This window comes from Gopherus evgoodei, chromosome 9 (genome assembly GCF_007399415.2).
Source record: "Gopherus evgoodei ecotype Sinaloan lineage chromosome 9, rGopEvg1_v1.p, whole genome shotgun sequence".
NCBI lineage: Eukaryota > Metazoa > Chordata > Testudines > Testudinidae > Gopherus > Gopherus evgoodei.
This window is the reverse complement of record NC_044330.1, coordinates 82,178,218-82,192,146: the sequence shown is the minus strand read 5'-3', so window position 1 is coordinate 82,192,146 and position 13,929 is coordinate 82,178,218. Positions and strand designations below refer to the sequence as shown.

The 13,929-nt window shown below is 45.0% G+C and overlaps 1 protein-coding gene across 3 annotated transcripts in view; it reads left to right on the top strand.

Moving 5' to 3' along the window:
* Positions 1–483: 483 nt before the first annotated feature.
* Positions 484–13,929, top strand: part of LPAR4 (lysophosphatidic acid receptor 4) — a 31,230-nt gene continuing 17,784 nt past the window's right edge. For 2 of the 3 annotated variants that reach the window (XM_030575254.1, XM_030575255.1), the window contains exon 1: positions 1,176–1,594. The gene's annotated coding sequence lies outside the window, so the exon portion shown is untranslated. Of the gene's footprint in view, positions 595–1,175; positions 1,595–13,929 lie in introns of those variants that run through there. The other variant, XM_030575256.1, reaches the window with a different exon arrangement.

Genomic DNA, 13,929 nt, shown 5'->3' with positions numbered 1-13,929 from the left:
GCATATTCTTCACTTGCCATTTGAATCTATGTAGGTCTTTTTATGCAGTCTTAACAGAGAATAAGTGAATCCTGAGAGGATGAAATTCAAAGGAAGAAGGGCTACCACAGTGTCTGTGAATTTGAGAGTTAAAGCTGCTATAACGTGATTCAGAAAGTTATTTGAGAATTGACTAGATAAAATCCCATGGCAGCTGGTCATGAGGCAAAAGTCTCTCTCTCTCTGGAGGAGCAAGACAGAGAATCCTCTTTTTGCAGTGCCGTATCACCCTTCACTAGTCCAAGAAACAGCATTCACAATGAGTTGTTTACTGGCCTTGGCTGCCTGTGAGAGCAGCCAGAAGAGATCAGAGAAAAAGGAGCATAAACAAAATGAAATCAGGGCATGTGAGCTGTTTGGCTAAGTTTTAAAAACCAAAGTTTAAAAGCAGACTCAGGATCCCAAGCAGAGGGCTGGAGAAGGCTGGGAGAAAAGAAACTGACCACTACTTGCCATCAGAAAGCAAAGCTGCATAATTTGTCCACTAACATTGCTCTTCCTCCCAGACAGAAGACACCCCCAAACCTTTTCCTAGCTGAAGGGCCGGCACTGAAGGTAAGAGATAGAAATAAAACTTCTGGTTAATTGGTAAATCAGGAGCCAGATTTACTGAGACAATAAGATCTAGCAGACTGGGCTATAAAGACCTGAGAAGTGCTACCTCTCTGGAGATTGTGAACTTTATAATGATCTCCATAACCATTTGACATTCTAACTACCTCCTAAACTTTTTCAGCAGGAACCTAAGGCTTTCAGAGCAAACTGAAATCTGTTCTAGCTCATTTTTAATTAAACAGTTGCACACAGAATTTTATTATCTTTATAACGTTTCATTTTGCAGCCAGAGGGTGTTCTCTGGTGCATGCCTGACGCAGAAAATCTCTTCTCCCCCTCCCTTTTTTTAATGGGGGTGGGGGGATCACACAAAGTTTGAGCTTCCAGACCTGGATATTCCCTTGCTTTACATTCGCTAGTCTAAAGCAATACTCTGCTACAAGCACACACACACCGGCTGCGTCAGCCAACCAGCTGCTCAGGAAATCAGCTTGATCTATTGTTGAGCTGTACTTAAGCTGCTAATTCTTAACTGTGAAGAGTTCTTTTCCTCTGCAAGGCGCTTCAGGGAAAAACACAATCAGCCCAATGCCTGGTGACTAAAAGCACAGAGGACGGGGCGGGATCACAGCTGCTAATAATACCTTCTTATCCAATGAAAAACATTTCCTATTGAGACCCCCAAGAGTTCCCCCTGCCCACTGATCCTGCATAGACATTGGGCCTTTTCTTGCGTCCTGTTTCCTAAGGCGTGATGGCTGCAACATTCAGCAGTTTTTCTCCCCTAACAAAGGAATGGAGATAACTGCTGGTAGCCTCACATTTTAAAGGATGAACGACAATCAGTAAACAGCTAGAGCAGGCAGATTTTACTTATGGGATTAAACAAACCTGCATTTAAAAAAAATGGATAAGTCTGTGGACTGCCAGAGAGGAATCCTGAGATCTGCTAACTAGGTAGCTGACTGGAGGCATGATATCTCTAGTCTGTATCTCTTGGGTAAGTTTCTATTATTATTTATTAATTTTCAGTAGTGTTATAAAAGTGTACAGATTTAATGTCAGCTCTGAGAATCTGATTTTAATACTTTTTAATTCACTGGGTCAGACTGATGCCTGCTGTAACCAATAGAATGATTTCACTAGAAATCATTCTAGCCTAGTAGGTTTGAAATGTGGAATATTTTAGCACTAACCTAGCAATGCTTTTATCTGGGGAAAGATTTCATTTGTATTGCCCAAACCATAATAATGTTTCTGTGAAAGAAGTGCTAGTTTCTCACAGTGATGTACCAACATGTTTACAGTGAAAAGATTATCTCCATGTTTTTGGAATGCAATTACTTTGCAAAACTACTTACTTGCTATGAATTATTGCAATGCAAAGCATTGCAATGCATGCTATCTCCTGAAGTCAGAATGACAAATTAAGGACCTCTGTCAGAGTTGTGTTTAATTAGCTAACTAATGTGTTTCAGCTAATCCAAATAATAGCAGCTTGTTCAATAATAAATTGTTTAGAACATTTTGAATTCAGTATTTCAAAGATACAGTTTAACATAGGTTTAAACAAGCGAGCTCTATATTAAACAATGCTAATTTAGGCTGTCATCCTGCAAATATTTATATGCTTAGCTTTAGGCATTGTGACAGTGCATACAGTTAAGCACATGCCCAAATCTTTGCAGGATCAAGGCCCCAGAAGCTATATTTCCAGAATAGAGTATAAGAGTCAAAATTTCTCATTTTGTAGAACTGTTTTATTTTAAAGAATTAAGGGGCATTCATTTGCAGCCAAATTCTGCTCCCTTTTAATCAATGGAAAAACTCCCATGGATTTCAATAGGCCATGGTTTGGCTATAAGTATATATAAAAACTTATCAAATGTAAAATTTATTAGGCATATAAGATACTTACTTATTAAAAAGTGATGCTTTTAAAAAGACAATTACAATAAAAATCCCTTAGTTTTGTCACCATCTCGAGAATGATTTGCAGCAGATAATTTTAAATAATGATGATGAGTTTTTCTTTAAGACAAGGCAGTTCTATAATTTATTACTACTCCAGTAGATGAATACAATAGTTAGCAAAACCTAAAGGATGAGGAAGTTCAAAGCTCAGTGAGGATATCCTCTCACCCTACAATACTTTTTCCGTCCTCCTTCTCTTACTAGTATTATGAAAGCCAAAGCAAACCTAGCAGGAAGCTAACCTTACTACTTTAAAGAGTTCAAAGCTTATTAACTTAAAGAGCCCTGAAAAACACGGGGAAGGGGAGAAAGGACTCAGTGTACCTTTCTGTTTACTCCTTAGAGACTAAAAATGAGACTTCCCCTGAGTAGGGTTTAGGTCAGTTGATAAAACCAGCGTCCTTTAAATTCTGGAGATGGAAGTTCAGAACATACAGAGAAAGTATAAATAGAACCATGCCTGAATGCAGTTACCTATTAACTTTCATTTCAGAAGATGTGGTTTGACACGGAACACAAAGAAAATACATCAACTTGTCTCTCGTCATGTTTTCCGGCAGAAGTGAGATATTAATGTTAACAGTTTCTAAGTGTTGCAGATCACAAGCAGCAGAAAAGATGCAATCCTAGCAGTAGCACTTTCTTTTTTTAACTAGAGGCTGTGACACATAACTGAACATGGGACTAGGAATAGGAGACTTTATATTCTAGTATCTAGTACTGCCACTTTTAAAGGTAGGTCTATACTACAGAATTAGCCCAGGTTTTTACCCAGGTGTTGCTCCTAGCTTCTATCCTATCCACCCTGAAAAACCTCTCACCTGAGAGAAGTGCTTTCAACCCTGGGTTAGAACCCAGATTCTGCTATCACTTGAACTGGTAACCCACCCACTTTGCAGTGAGGATGCAGGGTAAATCACTGCAGTATTGATAGTCCACCAATGCCTTCCCACAATTTCACTCGTGCTCAGAACAGAACTTCTCCCACAATTGACTGGGAAAATCAGAGCAGCTCAGCTTACCGCAACCTGAAGAATCATGGGATGTGCCTGCAGAAGTCCTAATGACACACATGGGGGAACACAGCATCAGTGAGGACATAGTAACTTGGATGTGATTTTACAGTGTGGTCACTCACATCCAGGCCAACTCTGCAGCGAATTCATACCCTTACATGCAGGTTGGGTCTGAGCCTGTCCTCATTGACTTCAGTGGTGCAAAACCAGACCCGCTAAGTTCTGGATCTGTTTCCAAAATAGGGGAAAACCATAAGTAAAACCCTGACGTATCTCATAGGATTAACAGCATTACAGGGTTTACTAAATATTTGCAAAGAGCTGTCTATGTGTAAATTACCATTAAATTGCTCTATATTTTTATTAATATTATAGGATTTCTTCAGTCAATTGTTCATAATTGTCAAAATATTTATATTCTTCCTGATTGGTCAGTCTATTTATGTTAATTTTTCAAGATATATTTGTGTTTGTTAGAGTTCACTAAAGTGTGAAATCTGGTTATAGAAGATTGCAGCCCTAGCTTGCCTGCTGGAATTTAGACCAGGTTGGTACTGAAGAACATTGATTACCATGACACATTGTTGGCCTTCCATACGTAAAGCAAGCTGATTAAATCAATCCAGTCCCTGGCTATTTGCATGGACAGCCATCCACTGCCACAAATGACATTCTATTTAACTATCCCAGACAGACAGACATAGGACTGAATGGGTATGGAGCCTGAAATCCCCATCCATCCCCAATGGGGTCTTACCAGGTCAAGTGGGTATAAAGGATTGCGCTGCTGCTGCTGTGCTTGTCCAATAAATAATATGACTTTAGTCTCTGGGGACATGAAACGACCACCTTTCACAAAAGCTAAATTATTTTACTGGAAAAAGACGTTATCTATTCACCAGAGCAGACAGTGGTGGCACGTTTTGCTCAAATGCACCCATCTCCTGCATTTACTCAAGAGAGACTATGCTCTGAAAGGGTGAAGACTAATTCAGTTTCAGTAACAGTTTAGCCTGTCTTGAGCCTCCTTAAATGAGAGAGCTTTCTGAATTATTTGTAGTTCTGTTTTCCAGAAAATTCAAAAACTATTTTTATCTTGGCAGGTTTGAGCAAGTGAATTTGTACAGTGTTCATCAGTCATTCAACTTTAGAAATGAGTACATATGAAGGCAACAATAGCTTGCTTTTGTATCATAGGTCTTAATGAAATACATACAATATTTTTTTTGTAATACTTTAAAGAGTTGTGTATGTTCACAAAGAAAGTCACATCTGAAAAGCTAATTTTTTAAAGGATTTTTGGGGTTTCACTTTGGAACCTGCGGATATGGTCTTCTTGCTCAAGATGTTTTTGTTTTCAAGTTAAACATGAATTGCATTGCATTACTCAAAAATAACACCACCTTCCCTCAAACCATGCTGTAGTTTTCCCGCTATTCTGTCATTTGTGGAAATATGGCATCTAGAAATTGAATTATGGGAATGAAATTATGGTGTCTCTGAATCTGCGTTTTTGTAATGACAAATCATTCTAGCTTTATTCCATTATTATAGCTTTGCTCCCTGTAGTTTATTACTGAAGGAGTAAGATGTCACAACTCTCTCTGTCTGTTAGCTTTCAGCACTGGGGTGTGTTTTCTCTTATGTATTTTCATTATAATTTACTGAATTTGTTTTTAGTTTATAAAACAAAATAAAAGCCTTATTTACTGGAGAATGCTGGTTAGGAATATGACATTTTCCCTGTGAGAGGATAAAGGTCCTTCTATGAAAACACCAATCAAACCTCCAGGTCAGTTTACATCAGTTTTGGCAAACGTACCTGTGACATATAAGATATGGATGCCTAAGACCCAAAACCATGTCATAGTCGAACTCCAAGAAGTTGCTGAGTACCTTCAGCTCTCAGGATATGTCTAGACTGCAGTTTAAGCTCAGGGTTCAAACTCAGGCTCAAGCCTAACGCCTCTTCTGTCTACACACAAATCATGCTAATGCAGGGCTCGGTCCCAGGAGCCCGTGAGTTGGAGGATCCGAGCCTGAATCAAGCTGGGAACCTGTTGCTCTGCAAGGTAGACACAGGCCTATTGGACTCATGATCTGGGAGTCCACCAGACATATCTCACAATCCCACAGGCCAGCTTTTTTTGTCTTCTGAATAATCAAGTTTGATGGACAGTCAATTTTTCCCCCACACTGCACCACAAACAAAGAACTAGTGCAACTGTATTTTGGGAGGGCATTAAGAAGTCTCGGATATGGGTCATTGGACTCAGGCCCGAATAATGCAGTGTAGAAGCTGGAGCCTCACGTTGGGACCCCAGGTTCAATGATTCCTAACCTGTGCTTACAAATGAATGTAGACCCTCAAGCTTTGGGTTAACAAACCCAGGGTCTGCTATATCAAGTTCTACTAACCCTGAGTTTACATTGCATTGTAAACATACCCCCAAATAGTCAGCTCTTTGGCTAGTACAAAGCAGCACCGTTCCAGTGCAGTAAATGGTAATACAGTACAGAGCCTTTTATGCGTGAATCCGCTTAACACGCGGTAGCGCCGTGCCTCCCTATTTAACATGTGAGACTCGTTAACACGTGGTACAGGAACTTGCTATGTAGCGCTACAGATTTGCTCACTGACATAGAAATCGACACGAAGTGCGGAGCGGAAATGTGCTGTATGTCTTTACCAACAATGGGTGGTAAAGGACCATCCTTAAAGTGCTGCTCCTCCCTCCCCGGTGGCCCTGCCAGTAGGGAAGGCAAAAAGGGTGCTTTAAGGGCAGTCCTTTGCTGTGGGGGGTGTGGAGAGAGTAACATTAAAGCGCTGCTGCGCAAAGGACGCTGCAGTGCTTTAAGGTTCCTTCCCCTTTTGCCCTCCCTCGGCTGCTGAGGGGTGTGGGGGGCGCAAAGGGAGCAGCTGCCCTGAGGCCAGCGATTTAAAAGGGCCCGGGGCTCCGGATGCCACTACCGCAGCAGCGACGGCTGGAGCACCTGGCCCTTTAAATTGCCTTGAGAACCACGGGCGGCACGGACCAGGCGGCCTGGAAGGGTTGGTGACCCCCTTGCCCTGCCACTTCTGCCCGAGGTCCCACTCCTTCCGAGGGCCAGAGCCAGCCCCGCTCTGTACCGGTAAGTGTCCTGAGTTACTTTAACCCCTGTGTAGTAGTAGTAATGTTTTTGTTAGATTACACATTTGAATTTATATTCTTGCAAAGTGCCATTAACAGCTACACCTGCAGTATTTGGGATGCTGTGAATACGTATCTAATCCTAGATAATTATACATGTGTATATAGATATCTTAAGATATTTCAGCATGGCCCTCTTAACCCGCGGTCCGTTAACATGTTGTCGTGACTCCCGACATCTCCGCATAAATGGGTCTGTACTGTATGTCCATTTATACTGCTGAGGATCTGGTCCGTAGACTTTAATGGGAGTTGCAGGTGCTTAGCACCTTCCAGGATCAGGGCCTTTGAGAAAACAAAGCCTTATTATGTCAATAAGATCACCTACCAAACCAGTGCAGGGTGCACATCCTACAAGATCCGGCGCACTCCTGTGGGATGCTGTGTTCTCAACTCCCCCTGACTTCAGTGGGGGAGGAATGAAGTCAGCATCTCAAAGGAGATCAAACCTATAGTCCCCTCACCACAGAGTTTTATAACTGCAAAAGCCTGAGACTCATATGTATTCTGATGGAGGTAAGTGAAACTTCACTGAAGCTGGTGAGCATAAGACACTATTCATTCAGGATAAATGTAAGATGCAGCTAAGCTCTTTTTTACAGTAAGTTAGATGAAAGTGTAGGAGCTACTTCCCAAAACACAGGTCATATGCAAGGCTGGTCAGAAATTTGACTTTTTGGGCAGTGGGATTTTACTGGGAATTGTTTGATAGAGGTGTGCATGTGAGAGCAGAAGCACTCAGAGAACATGCAGAGAAGCAGGCCAAAAGCCAAGCAAGACAGCGAGAGAAGCACTGAAAACATGGCTGAGAGAAAAATCCAAAAGAGAGAGGGAACTTTTTGTGCAGAGTGCTGGCTGCAAAGAGACTTTGAACTTTGAGCAAAGAAACTCCCTCTGGTTTGATTCCTCTTGTGTTCAGGGAAATAGGACTTTGTACATTCTTTGTAAATAAATAGAATTGCATCAGAGAAATACCTGACTCCAACATCAATTTCTCCTTCTAATGGAAACAACCTGCTAAACTCCAAACATTAGCTAATTGCTTAGGTCACAAGCATAATAAGGTTTTTTAAAGAATTTTTCACTGATTTTTTTTGTATTATGTTCTCTATTGGATTTTCCAGATTTTGCATGGTCTAGTGCTATGCTGGCCAACAGCAGCACTATATTAGATCTAGGTATACCAGTGTAAAAAGAGATCCATCCAGTAAGAGACTTGGGCATGAAAAAAGACACACGCAAAATGGCAGTCTCAGTCTTCAGAAATCATACTGAGGTTCCTTTGAAAGCTAGGCCCAAAAGGTTGGGTTCTCTGTATACTAATAATCCATTAATATATATGAATTGAGGATCAAGTTTACTACACACACATGTACACACACATTATGGTGACAGTTTGAAACATCTACTGGAAGGTAGCTCTAATCTTAGAATCGGTTAGGGGATGAGGTGTTTGGGAAAAAGGCATTTTTAGTGAAAAGCAAAAAATAAAAAATAAAAAAAATATCTTGCCCTGAAGGTTAGCATATGATCATTGGATAGGTTAGTTCACCATTCCTCTAAAAGGAAAACGTCTTAGAGAGCTAAACACAAAACAGATACAGCACAGGGAAGTCGCCATGCAGAGGAAACACCTTGAAGCTCTCCAAGGACTGTTAGAAGAATCAACAACAATGCTGATCAATCCAAAAGGAAACAAAGCGTGATCCTTTAGGATTATGACTTATATAGATCAGGTTTCCCTTTCCACATTCAGTGAAGAAGAATCTTTAGGAAGAACAACCCTAATCCTGGCTCCTGTTTTGGCCACTTTATACTCCTCTGCTAGTACAGAAAGGAGCTATGGAACCATGAGTGCAGGTTGGGGTAGAGGAGGGTTGCCTCTCCAAACGGAGGCAATGTGTGGGGGGCACGTAGGGTTACATGCCACTGCTCCCTCCCCCAGTTGCTGTAAGTGCTGGGGGCTAAGACAGCTCGGTGGGGACACCCCAGGCAGGCCCAGCCATCCCTATGGGGTGGGACCCGCTTGTTCACAAGCTGGGCCCTGGCAGGACACCAGCCTTGCTCTCCACTTGCTCGGACTGGTGTGCAGGCCCTTGTCAGGCAGCCACAGGCCAGTGATGGCAGCGGCAGGGTGTTGGGAGGAGGGGCAGGGCTTGTCTCCAAGGGGACCAAGCCCCACACCATGTCTGTGCCCAGCCATAGCCCTGGCCAAGGCCCCAGGGTTCATACAGAGCCACTGCGGGTGGGCAGTGCAGCCACTGGGTCACCATAGGCAGTGGGAGTTGGGACACTGCCCAGAACCACCATAGTTTCTTCTATCCCACCCCTACGTGAGAGAGGCCAAGAGAAAGAGGGTGCGGCCACAGTGAGTCTATCCCTGACTGATTCCTGGCTGCTGGAAGGGCCTGTTGGGACCCAGGATTATGCCAAACATTCAGATGCCCCAGATCTGAATTTTGCTTTGTGTCTAATGCATTTCATCTGGGCTTGACAGCACTTAAACATGATGAAATCCTGGTCCCATTGAAATCAATAGGCTTTCTGCTACTCATGTCAGTGGAGTCAGGATTTCACCAATTATTTCAGCCTCAACACCCATGAGGTAAGTAGCATTTGTGCTCATAAATATGGGAAAATTGAGATAATATAGATGCTGAAGATACACAGCAAGTCAGTGCCAGAGCCATGAATGAAAGCCTGACTCCTTCCCTCATTCTAAGGCACTAGAAAACTCTCCCTTTCACTGTAACCTACATAGCATCTTCCTAACAGTAAATTGCTTTGTTAAAATATGCATGTTTGTGTGTGGGAGGATCTTGTTTGGCTCTTTGGGGTGAGAGGCTTTAAAGGGATAACTTAAAAGTCCCACGCTATCTGAATAGGTTTTCCTACTATTGTCACAGATAACACCTAGGATTACTGGAGTTACAAGATTAGAAAAAAAGTCTCTTTTCTGCTTTGTTACTTTGTACATTTAACAGCACTTTGTTTATAGACAGTTTAATTGTTTCCTGTTGTCAGTCAACCAGTTTCTTCTGTTCGTATGGCTTTTTCACACATCAACAGGAAACAGAAAAAAAAATAGGCAAAAGTTTGAAAATATTGAAAATATTTCCTCTACCAGTAGCCAATGGAGTCAGTGAATACCTACTCCTGCTGTGTGACAGGGGGCAACCTTTTGTGACTCCACTCCATGTTGTGTGACTGAGGCCAGGAAATAAAGATCAGTCTTTTACCAGCACTTATCTCATATCTTTACAATATTGCCAGACCTGAGCGTTCAAAAATCACGAGTTCCCGAAAAGCAGATTTGTCTGAGCCTTTAGACTGCACTTAAATCATGTTTTCAGGCTCTCTCCCCAAAACTATAAGCAGGGACATCATTTGCTAAAGGCAAGGGGGAAGTTGTCTCCCCGCTCACCCAACTTTTCATAGGTCTATATGCTCCATTCTCTCTTCCACTTTTTGCACATCCTTTTCCCCCCTCAATTTTGGATGACATCATTAGGAAAGCAATAATTGCCTAGCTTCTCATTTGTGATCCTCTTTGGGACAGAGAACACCCTATATGCTGACATGACTTTGCTCCCACCTCAGAATTTTTCTAAAATGATCCCCTGAACCATAAGGGCAAAAAAAATATTTTTTTTTAAATGAAAGAGTAATGTAAGCCTATGCTGGGGCTTTAAGACAAAAAACAATATGTATTGCAAGACTCACCATAAAAGTCGTGTGAGCTAGCTTTATAACTATCCCAAATGCTAGCTGGCATTCTGAATTCAGGGTTGTTAATTTTTTAATTTAAACCTTGTGAGACATTAGAAATGCTTGATAACTAGATGCTACCATGACAGGTCCATTAGAAATACCTTGGATTTGTCACACAATCTCATTTTGCATTTAGAAAACAAACTATATCTGTAGAGTCCATATCATATCAGTAGTTCTCATGCAAGTCTAGAAGAATCTACATCCTGCAGCCCTTACAGAGGATTATGCCCTAATAAATCTGAAGAAAAACTAAAAAACTGTCTTTAGAACAAAATTAATTCCCATCCAAAATCTCTACCTAATCCTTAGAAATAGGCAAAAGGGAGAAAATGCCAAATCAGTGATTATAGTGACTTTGACCTTAACTCATCTCACTAGGCTTCAGCAGACATGATGCATGAGAAATGTTTTAGTCCAGTGTGTAGTGTTACACATGTGGACTCATATTTTTATATTCTATCAGCTGGATGCACAATAATGATGCAAAAGCCTTTTCATCCATACCACTCTTGCCAAGAGTAGGAAAAGTCATGCTGTGTGTAAGGACAATATATAATGGTCTGCTATGGGGGCAGAGGCTGTATGTACTGAATCATACAGCCAAGGCCCCATGACCTCTTTGATCACTGACTCTTTGGTCATGAAAGACCTCTATACTAGTCTATTTGCATGAGGAAATCCAGAGCAATTCTGTCACATCACCTCCTGGCCTATGGTTTTTCTATCATCCACACAGGTACAACTACCTTCCAAAATTTGGTCCTATTTGTGTAATGCTATTTTGTGTCATGAAGTGCATTAAGCACAATAATTCCATCAGAATTTTGAAAGCTTTTGATTTTGTCAATCTGAGTCAAACTAAGAAAATCAACAAGCCATGTAATTTTATTTACCCACACAACCTCTTACATATTCATACTCACAAAGTTTAAATCACTTTACATCTCCACTAAGTTAGTATAACAAGCAAGGAAAAGGAACAAATGTATTGAGAAGATGTGAATTGTAAGTTTTGTTTCTCAAGTTGTTTTGCAAAGTAAAAGTGACCTAATGAATGTATATTTTATGCATAACATATAAAATAGACATATAGCACCGGAAGGGACTTCAAGAGGTCCATCTCCACCTATTCTGAGGGGGATTGAAGTATACCTAGAATTAAGGTTGCCAACTTCGTAATATTTGAAAACCAGACACTCCATCAGGAGTTTTGGAACCTCCTCCTCAGTGCATCTTGCCTGCCCTGAGGCCTCCTTCCCCTCCTCGGTCCTCTTTCCTCTTCCTGGGTCAGGAGAGATTCACCTGCGGAGCCGCTGCTGGGAGCGGTAGCTGCCCAATGTAGGTAGGAGGCAGCTTTGGTCTAGTAGGGGCTGGGCGTGGGTGATGACCCAGCGCCTCCCTGCCCACAGTAACCAGACTTTGAGTGTCCAGTCAGTAGATCTGATCAGACCCACCGTCAGGTCCCCTTTTTGACCAGACTTTCTGGTCAAAAACCGGGCACCTGGCTGCCCTGTCTAGAATGTTTAGTTCTTCTTCGAGTGATTGCTCACATCCATTCCAGTTAGGTGTGCGCGCCGCGCGTGCACGTTCGTCGGAAACTTTTTTACCCTAGCAACTCCAGTGGGCCGGCAGGTCGCCCCCTAGAGTGGCGCCGCCATGGCGCTCTATATATACCCCTGCCGGCCCGCCCGCTCCTCAGTTCCTTCTTACCGCCGTGTCGGTCGTTGGAACTGTGGAGCGCGGCTTAGCTGTCCTCCACGTCCCTAGCTCTCCTAGTTTTCAATCGCTTATCTCTAGTTCTATATAGTGTTAATTAGTGTTGTTAAGTAAATAGTTTAGTCAATAGTTGTTAAATAGTTCTTGGCCGGGGGCTTAGCCCTTCCCGGCACCCGGCGCCAGGCTCATGCCTGTTTCGCCGGGCTTCAAGCAGTGTGCGGCCTGCAAGAAGCCCATGCCCACCAGCGATCCCCACGAAGCGTGCCTGAAGTGCCTCGGGGAATCGCACAGGTCTGACAAGTGCCGCATCTGTAAGGCTTTCAAGCCGAGGACAAAAAAGGAGAGAGATCAGAGGCTCCGAACTCTCCTCATGGAGGCGGCACTTGACCCGTCGACTTCGCGGACCGTGGTCTCGGCACCGGCACCGGATCGCTCCGGCACCGAGAAGACTCCTCGGCACCGACCTTCTCCGGCACCGGAATCACAGCCTAGGCCGTCGAAGTCTGCTACTCCGGCCAGGCAGACCCGGCTTGAGCGCCCGGCCTCGACATCGGCCGCGGCACCGCCGGCACCGTCAGCACCGTTGACTCCGGGCCTGGCGGGTCCGTTGAGTCCGGTGCCGCCGAGCTCCCCCATGAGATCTGGGGTTGAGATAGTGGTCCCGTCAACACCGGAGACCTTCGCCTCGGCTCGGGACCTTATTGCCCTGACGGAGCCCACTCGGCTGCCACCCCCGGTACCTCCGGTGCGGGTCGTGTCCAGGGGCAAGCCCATGATGTCGGCGCCGCCCAGAGACAGTCCTTCGCCATCTAGGTCCCGACGTCTTGGGCGCTCCAGATCCCGACGCCGCTCGCAGTCCCGGCACCGCTCCCCTCAGCGGCACCGGTCGCACTCGCGGCAACGGTCGACCTCCGGACGGTCGCGGTCAAGCTCCAGTCGGCGTCACCGGCACCGCGACTCCAGGAGCAGGTCCCATCGCTACTCGCCGCACCGGTCGACCTCCCGGCACCGAGCTGGTGGCAGGTCCCGGTCTCGGTCGACCTCCCGGCGCCGAGCCGGTGGTAGGTCCCGGTCGACCTCCCGGCACCGAGATGGTGGCAGGTCCCGGTCTCGGTCGACCTCCCGGCGCCGAGCCGGTGGTAGGTCCCGGTCGACCTCCCGGCATCGAGCCGGTGGCAGGTCCCGCTACCGAAGCGATACCCGGTACCGATCAGGATCCCGGCACCGTGACAGATCCAGGTCCCGGTCCCGATCCCGGCACCGATACGACTCCCGGCACCGGTCCCCGGCACCGAGACGATCCTCCGTGCCGACCCGCGCCGGCCCGTACCATCCGGGGTCGGCCCCCGCCGTGGCCCTCGAGACAGCCGTCCGTATCTTCGCAGGCGGACAGTGCGTATGCGCTCGGCACCGACCGGCAGGCGGCGCTCTTCGGGGATCCGCCGCTGGAAGACCAAGGCCCACCACAGTGGGGATTCTGGACACCCTGGGCATACCATCAGGCCCAGGGCCCCCAGCAGCTCCCTCCCACACCGGCGAATGCGGAGCGTAGGGCCCCTGAAGCCTCCTTGTCTCGCCCCCCTCCCTCCCCGGAGGCGGAGGAAGGGTCCAAACAGCAGGACTCCGCTGTGGCTCCGGAGGTAGAGGCGAGGGCTGAGGAAGAC